The sequence below is a fragment of the Piliocolobus tephrosceles genome, chromosome X, assembly GCF_002776525.5.
Source record: "Piliocolobus tephrosceles isolate RC106 chromosome X, ASM277652v3, whole genome shotgun sequence".
NCBI classification, from domain to species: Eukaryota; Metazoa; Chordata; class Mammalia; order Primates; family Cercopithecidae; genus Piliocolobus; species Piliocolobus tephrosceles.
Genome location: NC_045455.1, coordinates 50112328 through 50127605, shown reverse-complemented (window position 1 = coordinate 50127605; position 15278 = coordinate 50112328).

Here is a 15278-nt window from a genome sequence, read left to right as displayed (position 1 = left end):
TTAAACTATGATATGATTTATTAATGGCTTTTGCAACAAGACATAAATTCTTAAAACATGTTTTATTTTTCCATGATATTTATATACCTCTTTTATTAAAGAGCCCTGCAGTATGCTAAGATTACTTGTCACTCTCTTAGCCAACAAATATTCATTTAGTATCTGCCATATACCAGACACTGTTTTAGGTAAAGAGGATTCAGCAGACAGAGAACAAAACAGAAAAACAAGCAAGCAAATACAAATGTTCCTGTCCTCAGGAAGCTTACATCCTGATATATCAAAATTATGTATTATAATTTTGTATACATATATAATTATATGTTATACTGAATTATAGTTATTTCCAAATGTCAAAGTCATGAATTTGTGTACTTATATAATATTTCTATTATCAAGGCCAAATAAAATCTCTTTTCCTATTCTCATCAATTGCTCAAAAATTTGCAATATAACAAAGACTCAAAAAGCAATTGCAACAAAAAGGTTGACAAATGGCACCTAATGAAAGAGTTTCTGCCCAGCCAAAGACACTCAACAGAGTAGATATACAACCTACAGAATGAGAGAAAATATTTGCAAGTTATTCATCTGAGAAAAGTTTAATATCCAGAGTCTATATGGAACTTAAATCACCAAGCAAAAAACAACCAACATTATTTAAAAATGGGCATAGGACATCAACAAGTACTTCTCAAAAGAAGATACATACACATACACATAGCCCACAAGCATATGAAAAAACACTCAGCATCACTAATCATTAGAGAAATGCAAACCAGGCCGGGTGCAGTGGCTCATGCCTGTAATCCCAGCACTTTGAGAGGCTGAGGCGGGTGGATCTTTTGAGGTCACGAGTTTGAGAACAGCCTGGCCAACATGGTGAAACCCTGCGTCTACCAAAAATACAAAAATTAACCAGGCGTGGTGGCGGGCACCTACAATCTCAGCAACTCAGGAGGCTGAGGCACCAGAATTGTTTGAATCAAGGAGACAGAGCTTGCAGTGAGCCGAGATCATGCAACTGCACACCAGCCTGGGCTACAGAGTAATACTCCATCTTAAATAAATAAATAAATAAATAAATAAATAAATAAATAAATAAAATAAAAAGAGAGAGAGAGAGAAATACAAACCAAAACCACAGTGAGATAACGCTGCACACCAGTCAGAATAGCTATTATTAAAAAGTCAGAAAGTAACAGATGTTGGTGGGGTTGTAGAGAAAAGGGAAAGCTTGTACCCTGCTGATGGGAATGTAAATTAGTGCAGCCACTCCAGAAAGCAGTTTGGAGATTTTTCAAAGAACTTAAAACAGAACCACCATTTGACTCAGCAATCCCATTACTGGATATATACACAAAGGAATCTAAATTGTTCTATGGTAAGGATACAGGCACATGTATGTTCATTGTAGCACTCTTCACAAAAGCAAAGACATGGAATCTACTTGGATGCCCACCAATAATGGACCGGATAAAGAAAATGTGGTACATATGCACCATGGAATACCATGCAGCTATTAAATAAATGAGATCATAGTCTTTGCAGCAACCTGGATGGAGCTGGAAGTCATAATCCAAAGTGAATTAATGAAGGAAAGGAAAATTAAATACCATGTGTTCCCACTTATAACTGGGAGCTAAACATTGAGTACACATGAACACAAAAAAGGGAACAATAGACATTGGGGCTTGAATTAGAGGGTGGAGGGTTGAAGGAGGGTGAGGATTAAAAAACTACTTATTGGGTGTTATGCTGATTATCTGGGTAACAAAATTATCTGTATGCCAAATTCTCAAACCCCCTTGGCATGTAATTTACCCAGGTAAGAAACATTTGCATGTACCCCCTGAACCTAAAAGTTGGAAAGAAAACAAATTGCTATATGAAAGTTTCCTTCATATGAATCTGTTTGTTCAGCTGTTTTTGTAGCAGTGTCAAATTATTTTATTTGAATATTGATTAAAGAATAATATGCCTTAACCATACTTTAAATTTATCCACCTCACTGTCATATTCTACATAAAACAAAAAATTTTCCCCCATCCACAGGTGACCTTAAACCACCTTTCCCAGGATGGACTCACATTGTTCAGCAGTATTGCTCAGATACCATATTTCTGAGTTAGAAGGAGTGTTTTCTGAATCCCTGTATATTTAGAGTCACGTTTTCCTGAACTACCATATGTTTTTTTCTCTATATCCTCAAGTAACTTCAGAAATAACATATGGACTATAAGTTATTTGAGTACTTGATTGTTAAAGTTATCTTCATTTTGCTCTTATAATTAATTGAAATTTTAATATAGATATTGAAACTCAAATCTTCATTTTATCATAACTTAGAAGGCTTTGCTTCATTATTTTTAAAATATTTTGTGTTGATAATGAGAGGCTTATTCCAGTCTGATTCTTTTCCGTTGCTGGTGACATTTTTTTGTTCAAGATTTTTAAATTTCCTTTTCAACAAGAGTATTATAAATGTTCTCAAAGACATGTCTTCGTGTGGGCTTAAAACTTTCTTTGCTCAACATTTGGTGAGGCTTTCCAATCTGTCTAGTTAGGTCCCTTTCTTCAGTTTCAGAAGACACTGTTTTAATTTTCCCTTTTGTTCCATTTTGTCTGACCTTTCTTTCTGAAAATCCTTTTGGTGAGAATTGAACTTGCTGGATTGACTTTTTTTCTCCCGCATTTTCAGTTGTCTTTCATGTTTTTTGTTTGTTTTACTGAGCTCTCCTTGATAACTTAAATTTTTTCTTCTGATAATTATTTATAATTTTTATTTATTATATTTGTGATAACTGATGGCTCTTTGCTAGTTTCTTTTTCACATATTTTAAACATTTTAATTAACATAATACCTTCTTTCTCTAAGAATGAAAATTAAAATAGACTTTTTGTAAATATTCTCTCCATAATTTCCGTTGATCCCAAGACCCACTGCTTTGTTTATTTTGATCTTCCTTTTTAATAAGTGTTAATAGTTTTGTATAAATCCTTCATTACAAATTTACATTTCAAAAACGAAGAAATAGGACAGGTGAATAGTTTGATGTAAGGGATATAAGCTCCCTGCTGAGTTATTGGATCTTTTTCCATGTTACATTTCCTCTGAAAAAGAAGGATGAGAGGGAGATCTGGGGCTTTAGGTGGAGCTTATGGGCTGAAACATTCAACTTTAGGGAGCATGAACACATTAGGCTGTGAAGGCAGGACTGTCTGAAGGTAAGCACTTCTATAACTACCTGGGTCAATACCTGACCTTGGAGCCTTTATTGTCCAAAGTCAGGGCACTCATTTTCTTTAGGGAAATCTTTCTTCATTCTTAATTCAGAAGAAAATCAGACTCTGTCATTTGTTTGAGTGTGAGGATCATCACATTTTTAGAGGGAAGTACTGAAAGGAGATGAGTAAAGGCTAAGGGTATCTATGGACAGAAATTCCTGTTCCTCACTATTCTCAGTCTAGTCCTGGGTACTTAATGATCCCAGCTCTGAGGTCAGGTCTTCTCTAGAATGCCCATTTTCACTGCAGACCCCTCATGCACTTACCCTAGGCTGTGGCTTCTGCTTCTCTGTAATAGGAATTGATACCTTGAATTAGGGTAAAGTCCAGTTCTGAGATCTATTAAAATCACCACAAGTATTCATGATCTTTTCTACTCCTTGTTTGTACTAATAGCTTTTTTCCTTTTTATAAATGTATAATATCACTTCAATGGCAGCTTAGTAAGAAGAATGTGTTATACAAGCATATACTAAGTCTCCTATCTTGAACTGGAAACTTTGACCATTTTGTTATTTCTCGAATATTTGGAGTGGTGAAAATAATTGGTAAACTTCACATTATTCTTACTTTTTATAATTGAGCAACTTGGTATACATATATATGTATATAACACTATACTATATACAAAAATTATGTATATATACATGCACACTTATATATAACTAATCCATGCCATTATAGTTATTTATATATGTTATATGCCCAAGAGATACCAGGTACTAATTCGTTAAAGTCACATATGCATAATTGGAACATATAGGTGGCATTACATTTATTTCACCATTCACACTTTAACTGAAGTATTCTCATACCTTTTTTCTGTTAATCATGTTTGTTTTTTATGGTAATCTAGTATTATGTTAGAGATCTTACGTTAAATTCCTGTAAAGAATTTTAAATTAGCTCATGCTAATTTAATGAGTTAGTTGTTCATTAAAATTTTGACTTGGTTATAGTGGTAGTGTTATTCTATAAGGGAAACAAGGAAATGGTACATATTGACAAAAAACAATCACTGTTTACAGATACTATTTGAAAAGCGTAATTCAGAAATGACTGATTATTTTTCTTTTCTATTTTCCTAATCCATTTAGAGGAAAAATTATATTTTTCCTATTTATCTTTCTATAAAAAACTATTTTATATAAATTTTATCCCATATAACAAAACTTAATTGGAAGATCATTATAATTATCAGGCCAGTCACTGTGGATCACACCTCTGATTCCAGCACTTTGGGAGGCTGAAGCGGGCAGACTACCTGAAGTCAGGAGTTGGAGACCAGCCTGGCCAACATGGTGAAACCCTGTCTCTACTGAAAATACAAAAATTAGCTGGGAGTGGTGGTGGGTACCTGTAATCCTAATTCCAGCTACTCGGGAGGCTGCAACAAAAGAAGAATTGCTTGAACCTGGGAGGCAGAGGTTGCAGTGACCCAATATCGCATCACTGCACTCCAGCCTGGGCCACAGAGCATATATATATAGTTATTTCATGTGCACATTTTCAAATAAAGACATTTCTATTATGATACCACATATAAGTTCCAGAAAACCCTCTTGTTTTGTAGAATTGTGCCTAAAAATTACAGAATTATGAAAAATATGTTTAGAGGGCAGATAGATCTAAATATATGCAAACATTATAAAGTATTATCAAAAAAATACAAGTTAATAAAATACTAACAAGTTTTAAAATATGAATTTAGCTTCAATTAAATAATTGCTAATATAAATATAAGCCTGAAAAAACTATAAAGAAGTCATATCCAGAATTGATAAAGATCTCCTACAAGTCAAAAATTAAAGGCAAGCAACTCAAGAAAAATATATAAAATGCTTGAACAAACACTTCTTGAAAGGAGATACTAAAATGTACAATACACATATGAAATTATATCCAATTTTATTTGATTAACAAATGTAAATTGAAACCAAAATGAAATACAACTGCACATCCACCAGAATGACTAAGTGAAAAGTAGAGAAAATTCAGTGTTGGCCATAAAGTCAAGCAATTAGAAATTTCATATGAACTGATGGTATTGTATATCCATACACATAATATCTAATACTGTTTGCCTTTTTATTTTTTCTTTCTCTCCTTTTTCTTTTTTTAAATTTTTTATTTTTTTAATTACATTCTGGGATACATGTGCAGAACGTGTAGGTTTCTTACATAGGTATACGTGTGCCATGATGGTTTACTACACCTATCACCCTGTCACCTACATTTTAAGGCCTGCATGCTTTAGCTACTTGTCTTGATGTTCTCCCTCCCCTTTCTGCCCCTCCCCCCATGACAGGCCACCAGTGTGTGCTGTTTCCTTCCCTGTGTCCCTGTGGTCTCATTGTTCAACTCCCATTTATGAATGAGAGCATGCAGTGTTTGGTTTTCTGTTCCTGTGTCAGTTTGCTGAGGATGATGGTTTCCAGCTTCATCTATGTCCCTGCAAAGGATCTCATTCTTTTTTGTGTCTGCATAGTATTCCATGGTGTATATAAACCACATTTTCTTTATCCACTCTATCACTGATGGGCATTTCGGTTGGTTCCATGTCTTTGCTGTTGTGAATAGTGCCACAGTAAACATACTTGTGCATGTATCTTTATAATAGAATAATTTATATTCCTTTGGATGTATACCCAGTAAAGGAATTTCTGGATCAAATGGTATTTCTGGTTCTAGATCCTTGAATCACCACACTGCCTTCCCCAGTGGTTGAACTAATTTACATTCCCACCAAAACAATGTAAAAGCATTCCTATTTCTTCAAGTCTCACCAGGATCTGTTGTCTCTTGACTTTTTAATAATCGTCTTTCTGACTGGTGTGAGATGGTATCTCATTGTGGTTTTGATTTGCATTTCTCTAATGATCAGTGATATTGAGCTTTTTAAATACATTTGTTGGCTGCAAAAATTTCTTCTTTTGAGAAGTGTCCATTCATATAATTTGGCCACTTTTTGATTTTTTTTTTTTCTTATAAATTTGTTTAAGTTCCTTGTAAATTCTGGATATCAAGTCTTTGTCAGATGGGTAGATTGCAAAAACTTTCTCCCTTTCTGTAGGTTGCCTGTACACTCTGATCATAGTTTCTTTTGTTGTGCAGAAGCTCTTTAGTTTAGTTAGATCCCATTTGTCAATTTTGCTTTTGTTGCAACTGCTTTTGGTGATTTCATCAGAAAATCTTTACCCATGCCTATGTCCTGAATGATATTGCCTAGTTTTTCTTCCAGAGTTTTTATGGTTTGGGTTGTACATTTAAGTCTTTAATTCACCTTGAGTTAATTTTTGTATAAGGTCTAAGGAAGGGGTCCAGTTTCTGTTTTCTGCATATAGCTAGCCAGTTTTCCCAGCACCATTTATTAAATACGGAATCCTTTTCCTATTGCTTGTTTCTGTTAGGTTTGTCAAAGATCAGATGGTTGTAGATGTATGATGTTATTTCTGAGGTCTCTGTTCTGCTCCATTTGTCTATGTGTCTGTTTAGGTACCAATGCCATGCTGTTTTGGTTACTGTAGCCTTGTAGTATCGATTGAAGTCAGGTAATGTGAAGCCTCCAGCTTTGATCATTCTGCTTAGGATTGTCTTAGCTATGTGGGCTCTTTTTTGGTTCCATATGAACTTTAAGGTAATTTTCTAATTCTGTGAAGAATGTCAGTGATAGTTTGATTGGAATAGTGTTGAATCTAAAAGTTACTTTTGGCAGTATGGCCGTTTTCATGATATTGATTCTTCTTATCCATGAGGATGGAATGTTTTTCCATTTGTTTGTGTCTTCTGACTTTCTTGAGCAGTGGTTTGTAGTTCTCCTTGAAGAGGTCCTTCACATCCCTTGTTAGCTGCATTCTTAGGTATTTTACTCTCTTTGTAGCAACTGTGAATGGGAGTTTACTCATGATTTGGCTCTCTGCTTGCCTATTGTTGGTGTAAAGGAATGTTTGTGATTTTTGCACATTGATTTTGTATCCTGAGGCTTTGCTAAAGTTGCTTATCAGTTTAAGGAGTTTTGGGGGCTGAAATAATGGGGTTTTCTAAATATAAAATAATGTAGTCTGCAAACAGAGACAATTTGACTTCCTCTCTTTCTGTCTGAATACAGTTTCTTTCTTTCTCTTGCCTGGTTACCTTGGCCAGAACTTCCAATACTATGTTGAGTAGGAGTGGTGAGAGAGGACATCCTTGTCTTGTACTGATTTTCAAAAGGAATGCTTCCAACTTTTGCCCATTCAATATAATGTTGGCTGTGGGTTTGTCATAAATGGCTGTTATTACTTTGAAATACGTTCCATCAATACCTAGATTATTGAGTTTTTAATATGAAGAGATGTTGAATTTTAACAAAGGCCTTTTCTGCATCTATTGAGATAATCATCACATCCCTCGTTAGCTGTATTTCTAGCTATTTCATTCAGTTTGTAGCAATTTTGAATGGGAGTTTGTTTATAATTTGACTCTCTGGTTGTCTATTGTTGGTGTAAAGGAATACTTGTGATTTTTGCACACTGATTTTGTATCCTGGGACTTTGCTGACGTTGTTTATCAGCTTACGGAGTTTTTGGACTGAGACAATATGGTTTTCTAAACATAGGATCATGCAGTTTCTGTTTGCCATTTTCTACTACCATTGGGCATATATGCACTTTATGACCATGCAATTCCATTCCTGGTATGTTTTCAAGATAAACAATAACTAGCGCTCAAGTAGGAAGTCTTGACAGCACCATTTGTCATACATAGTTCATCTGAACTTTACCTGGTAACTGCGATGACCATTTTTGTTAGTTAATTGACTTTATCCATGGAAGGAACAAATTTCTTATGTCTTTATGATAGATAGTTTTGCAACTTAGAGCGAGATGCCCAGCTCACCAAAGTCAGGCTCCCACTCTTCCACTGAAGCAGGGAGATAAGTTTGCTATCTCCCTTGATCTTTACATTTCAAAGGGATAGCTCCCAGGTCCTTGAGAAAGAAATTCCTGGGTAATAAAGCTGACAAAAGGCCTACCTACTTTTCAAAAGAATATATAGACATTACAAAAGGAGGAGAAAATAGTTACAGGTTTTCTAAAGAAAATGTTCTAAGGGAAAAAAAAAAAAAAATGTGGGGATAAGTCTCTTCCCTTATTTTCAATAGGAAAAAGAAACCTCTCATTTTAAAATTTTAATAGTCTTTATAACATTTACATAGAAATTCTGTTTGTATGTTAAACCTTAATACAAAGCTTTATAAATGATAAAAATACATTGGAGTTAAAAAACTTTGAATCTGCTAAATTATAAAGTTTAGGGGCCAAATAATGGCTAAGAGCAACTCGCAATGAGCACTTCTAAAACAGAGCACTTCAATGAATTAAGCAGCTAAAAATAAGATTTCCAAATATTTTCTCACATTTCATGGATTGCCTTCTATGCTGTTGATTGTCTCCTTTGCCATGTAGAAGGTTTTTAATTTTGTGTAGTTCTATGTCTTTATTTTTGGTTTTGTTTCCTGTGCTTTTGGTGTCATATCCAAAAAAAATCATTGCCAAGAACAATTTCAAGGAGCTGTTTTCTATTCTTTAAGAGTTTAATGGTTTCAGATATTACGTTTAAACTTTGAATCCATTATTAGTTAATTTTTTTAAGATACCTGTAAGACAAGGTATCTTAAAACATTTTCATTCTTTTGCATGTGGATATCTAGTTTTTCCAGCACCATTTATTGAATAGGCATTCCTTTCCCCATTGTGTATCCCCAACACCCTTGTCATAGATTAGTTGACCTTATATGTGTGTGTTTATTTCCGGACTCTCTATTCTGTTTCATTGATCTATGTTTCTGTTTTTATGACACTACTATACTGTTTTGACTACGTTTGTTTTCTAATATAATTTGAAATCCAACAGTGTGATGCCTCCAGCTTCGTTTTCTCAAAATTTCTTTAACTATTTAGTTACTTTGTTTTTGTGGTTCCATATGTTTAGTATATTTTTCTATTTCTATGAAAAATGTCATTAGAATTTTCATACGAATTGCATTGAATTGATAGATTATGCAGTGTGGGAATCATAACAATACTAATTTTCAATTCATGTATATGGGATATCTTTCCATATATCTGTGACTTCTTCAATTTCCTTCACCACTTTTCAATGTACAGATCTTTCACCTCCTTGGTTAAATTCATTAAGTATTATATTCTGGGTCAGGCGCCGTGGCTCACGCCTATAATCCCAGCACTTTGGGAGGCCGAGACGGGCAGATGAGGAGGTCAGCAGATCGACACCATCCTGGCTAACATGGTGAAACCCTGTCTTTACTAAAAATACAAAAAAAAAGTAGCCGGGCATGGTGCTGGGCGCCTGTAGTCTCAGCTACTCGGGAGGCTGAGGCAGAACAATACCCTGAACCCAGGAAGCGGAGCTTGCAGTGAGCTGAGATCGCGCTGCTGCACTCCAGCCAGGGTGACACAGCGAGACTCCGTCTCAAAAAAAAAAAAAAAAAAAAAGTATTATGTTCTTTTTCATGGTATTGTAAACAGGATTGTTTTCTTAATTTCTTTTTGAGACAGTTTACTGTTAGTGTATGGAAACACAACTGATTTTTGTATGTTAATTTTGCATTCCGAAACTTTATTTATTTATTTTATTTTTTTATTACTTCTAACCATTTTTTGGTGGGATCTTTAGGGTTTCTACACATACAGTCATGTCTTCGTCAAACAGAGGCAACTTAAATTCTCCTTTTCATTTCTTATGCTTGCCTACTTGCTCTAGCTAGGTCCTCTAGTGCCATACTGAATAGAAATGATGAGAGTGGGCACCCTTGACTTATTTTTGATGTTAGAAGAAAAATTTTCAGTCTTTCACTATTGATTATGATGTTAGTGGTGGGCTTGTTAGCAGTGACCTTTATTAGTGAAGCAACTACTTGTCTGGGGTGTATACCCTGGGGTTCCTCCTTGTGCACCAGGAAAATTTAGGACACGAACAAACACAAGGAGTTTAGGAGCAGAGGTTTAATAAGCAGAAGAGAAAAGGAAGAGAAACAGCTCTCTCCATAGAGAAAGGGGTCTACAAGTGGAAAAGGACCGGCTGGCAGCAAATGTGCCGGAGTTTATAGTCCGGTTTGAGCTGGTGGTGTCTGATTTATGTAAGGCTCACAGATTGGTATGACGTTTACATAGTCCAAGGGGAAGGCTTGTCGCCCCATCCTGATCTTATTATGCAAATAGGCTTTCCAGGTGATCGGAGTCATCTTGTCTGCTCCTTACTGCCCACATGGCTGACAAAGAAAAGGGAGGATGGAGCCTCCATTTTCAACATGATTGGCACAGCTGCTGGTATCTATGTCTGCAGCTCAATTTTACAGGCTGCTCTTCGTTAGAAAGGAAGATAATTTGGGGCTGCTTTTCACTAAAATGAAAAGCTTTACCGAAGACTCCCATACCCTTGCTATCTGCCTAAGTGATTTCTTCTTAACATCTGCATCATTAGTTCACGGTACCTTCCTTCTATACTTAATCTACTGAGAGTTTTAATATCCAAAGTATGTATGAAATATGCACAACTTTATAATAAGTAAACAAATAACCCAATTTAAAAATGGACAAATCCTGAATAGAAATTTTTCCAAAGAAAACGCACGCATGCCCAACAGTCATAAAAAATAGTGCTCATCATCAGTAATAATCAGAAAATTGCAAATCAAAAACACAATGAGATATTACCTCACAGCTGTTAGGATGGCTATTATCAACAAGATAGACAACAAGAGTTGGCGAGGATGTAAAGAAAAGAGAACCCTTGTACAATGCTGGTGTGGATGTAAATTGGTTCAGATATTGTGGAAATTGAAATAGAGGCTCCTGAAATAATTAAAAATAGAACTACCATATCATTTATCACTCCCACTTCTGGGTATGGAGTCAAAGGAAATAAAATCAATGCCTCAAAGAGATATCTGTATTCTCACGTTTATTGCAGCATTATTCATAATAGTCAAGATATACAAATAATCTAAGTGTCCACTGATGGATGAATGGATAAAGAAAAAATGGTACATATATACGAAGGAATATTATTTAGCCATAAATAAAGAAGTAAATCCTGTCATTTGCCACAACATAGATGAACACGGAGGACATTATGCTCCATGAAATAAGCAAGACACAAAGATGAATAACCACATGATCTCACTTGAAATGTGAGGAATCTTGAAAAGTCAAACTCATAAAAGCTGAGGGTAGAAGACTGGTTGTTAGGACTCAGGAGGGAGGGGAAAGGGGATATATTGGTCAAAGAATAGGAATTTTTAGTTGTAAGATAAACAAGTTATGGGGATCTGATGTATAGCATGGGTGGTCATGGATGTGTTAATTAATCTAATTGTGATAATCATTGCACAATGTTTACCTATATTAAATATTGGTATTGCACATCATGAACATATTCAATTTTTATTTGTTAATTAAATATTTCAAAATAATAAAAAAGAAGTACTGAAGGTGACTGTAGAATCACCTTAGTACAAAAGAATCTTGGCTGAATGGAGTTCAGTATTCTTCCAATCTTTTTTTGTTTTTGAGACAGAGTCTCGCTCTGTCACCCTGGCTGGAGTGCAGTGGCACAATCTCAGCTCACTGCAACCTCCGCCTCCTGGATTTAAGCAATTCTTCTGCCTCAGCCTCCCGAGTAGCTGGGACTACAGGCGAGTGCCACCACGTCTGGCTAATTTTTGGATTTTTAGTAGAGATGGGGTTTCATCATATTGGCCAGTCTAGTCTCAAACTCCTGACCTTGTGATCCACCTGCCTCGGCTTCCCAAAGTGCTGGGATTATAGGCAAACAAATACACAAACAAATACATAAAACGATCATTAACTTTGTGACAAAATTATATGGGAATCATAACCAAAAATACTACTGTTTTATACTCAGAGAATTCCCCTATTTACCAGTCTCATGAAAGTTAGTTTGTGCCACAGATCACATGTTGAAGCAGAAGAGGCTGTATTGTTCACAATGACAAATTCACCATGAAGCTAATGAATTATTTTCAGGCACCATGGCTTGAGGAGACACTTCCCAAGGCCCTGCTAGAACTTCAGCTATGTAATTTAAGGAAACACAAATTTTCATAAATGTACAAAATTAAGATATTCTTTTCTTTTATCTAAACAGATTCCACAAATTGTATACTCTTGAGGCAACTCACAAACTAGCTCCATCGTCAGACTGCCCCATTGCTTAATTTTATTCAATAAGTAAAGGAACAGCCCAAGTTATTTGGAGAATGAGAGATGAATAAGGAAGCATCGTTTTTCCTGTTTTAATATCTTTATTAAAATAAAGCCTTAATCAAAGGCAGTGTAATTTTCATAAAACACTGACTAAAATGTTAGCCGTAAGTGTTTTCTCAACGTTTATTCCAGAGTATGTGAAAGTCAAGAAAAAAAGAAGAGAAATGGTTTAAAGCACTGATTAGAAATGAGAAGCCCTGTAAATGAAAATGGAAGGTTTAATGATTTTTGCCTTAGTTGTTAAACCCCTTATAATGCATGTCATTAGAAAACGATTTAAATATTTGGTGAAGAGTCTCAAGGGGGCAAATTCCAAAAGTGGTTTTGGACCCTTATTAAAAATGTAGTGAAATCGTAACTCCACATTACAATAGCAATTAACTATGGTTAAAGGTGCCCTGAAGATATGCAATTACTTTTAAATTAATTCTGCAATTTAAGATATATATTTACTGTATTTATTTATCAGCTAATTGATAAGTTGCCAGTTAAATGAATGTGAAAGTCCCCAGTATGTAACATAATGAACATTTTTTATTTATTTGAGGTTATTTTATTGCTGGCTCTTGCAAATAATACTTAAGATGACCATCTTACTCATTACAGGAAAATGTAATAGTCTTAGAAACTAGATGAGAATAAGGTTGTTACTAGAGGGCATGTTCATTTATTGAGTTATTTACATTTATAATAATTCATAAGAGCAATAATAATTGTCTTTGAAACAAAATAATTATTTTCACATTTTTAAAACAAATTGACTATAGCTATTTTATAATGTGTTGGGAAGGCAGGAAATAGAAATTTATAACAAATACTAAACATAGTTATATTTCTAAGTAACTTTACCCCAAAATCTATTAACAGATTAGAAACATTTCATGATTGTTTAATGGAGGGTGGATTTCTATTAATCAAATCCTGTTTTATACCAATCCCCATAATTCAAAGAGAAATCTATTTTGTCAAAAGGAAGAATTGCCTCTGGAAAGTATAAATGACAAAATTAAGGGTAGAAAAATTTAAATATGTATTAGAGACAAAAAGATAATTATACAGACATTTAAAAATCTTACTAGTAAAACCATTTACAAGATGAATCTCAGGGGAAGTATATGCTATAAGATTTGAATTATTTATGGCAGGATTATTTATTTTCACTGATTTGAAAATCGCGGAGTATGCAATCCTTAAAACTTTATCAACTTGGTTAAGTTTTTCACTAGCCTCAAATTGTCTTATTACTTATTACTCTGTACCTTGAGTGATAACATTGCTCTTTTTTGTCTTGTCCTTTGTCACTTGACCTTACTTCTTTTCCTCTGTTACTTGACTTTTTTGAAACACCTTCATCTAGTAATATCATTAAATTCTGTCTCAGTGTTATCGAAGAGACACTCTTAAAATAGAATACAAAAACATTTCAATTATTTGACAATGGAGAAAAAGTTGATGGTTCATGTTTAGCTGAATCACATAAAAGAACAGTGTGGTCTCTAACAGATGACAGTAATAAGTCTCAAAAGCCTTGAAAAAGAAAACCTGTAATTTTTCAGTTTAAAAGAATAATTATCTAAGATGAACATCTAATTTAATTCTCAAATTGCTTAAATATATAATTTTTAAAGTAACTTTTAAGTTATGTAGGCAGATGAAATCAAAGGAGTTATGAGTTACAAATCGCAGTCTCTATCACTTTCAAACATTCTAAGACCTGCAAGACATTATTTTAGAAATTACTTGTAATATATATTTCTAAAGGGGACACAACAGAGGGAGGGGGTTTAGGGCATAAAACAGGACTATTTAGTGAAAGTCTACTTAATAAATGTTGAAAACTATCCAGAAAACCAATGTCAATTCTAACACTGTGATATAAATGAAAGGATATTACAAATAAAATCTGAACAGGTTATTTGTGGAACAAAAATGTTGTTAGATTGATTTGAAAGTTTACAGGGCCAAGAGGAGTCAAGACCCACTATAGAAGAACAAGGTGAAAAGAATTGTTTTATCAGATTTCAAGATATAGTACTCAACTATTTCATTAAAATCCTGTAATACTGGCTATATAAAGAAGTAAATCAATGATACAGAATGAGGAGAGATTAGAAACAGATTTACAGACACAAATGCTAGATTCACAATAAAGTTATCTTTACCGTACAAAGGGAAACGAATGGACTAATAAAAGAGAATAATTTCATGACATCTGTGTAGTAAGGGAAGTTCTAAAATGACAGAAAGGAGAAAGCATAGAGTAAACTATTGATAATTATGAACACATCAAATCTAAGAACTTCTGCTCATGAAAAAAAAATCTCAAAAAATGTAATGTTAGCAATAAGGTGGCTGAAATGTCACTCACAACACCTGACAAGGGGCTCATATCCAAACTACATACAGTATCCCTAAAAAGAAATCATTGAAAAATACACAACCAATAGTTTAAAGAACAATTCAACCTCTTTTGCTCAATATTATTATTCAATATTCGTGTTGTTGTTTACAGTAGGAGTTTTTAAAATTTTTTGATTGTTTAATTAAACAATAACATAATTATTCATTCTATGGGTGATAGGTATTTGAATAGTTTTCCATTTGGGGTAATCCAAAACAATTCTATGAGTAGTCTTGAATCATGTATTTTGGTCTATATAAGCACATGTTTCTGGAAGGTATACAGCTAGAAAGGAATTG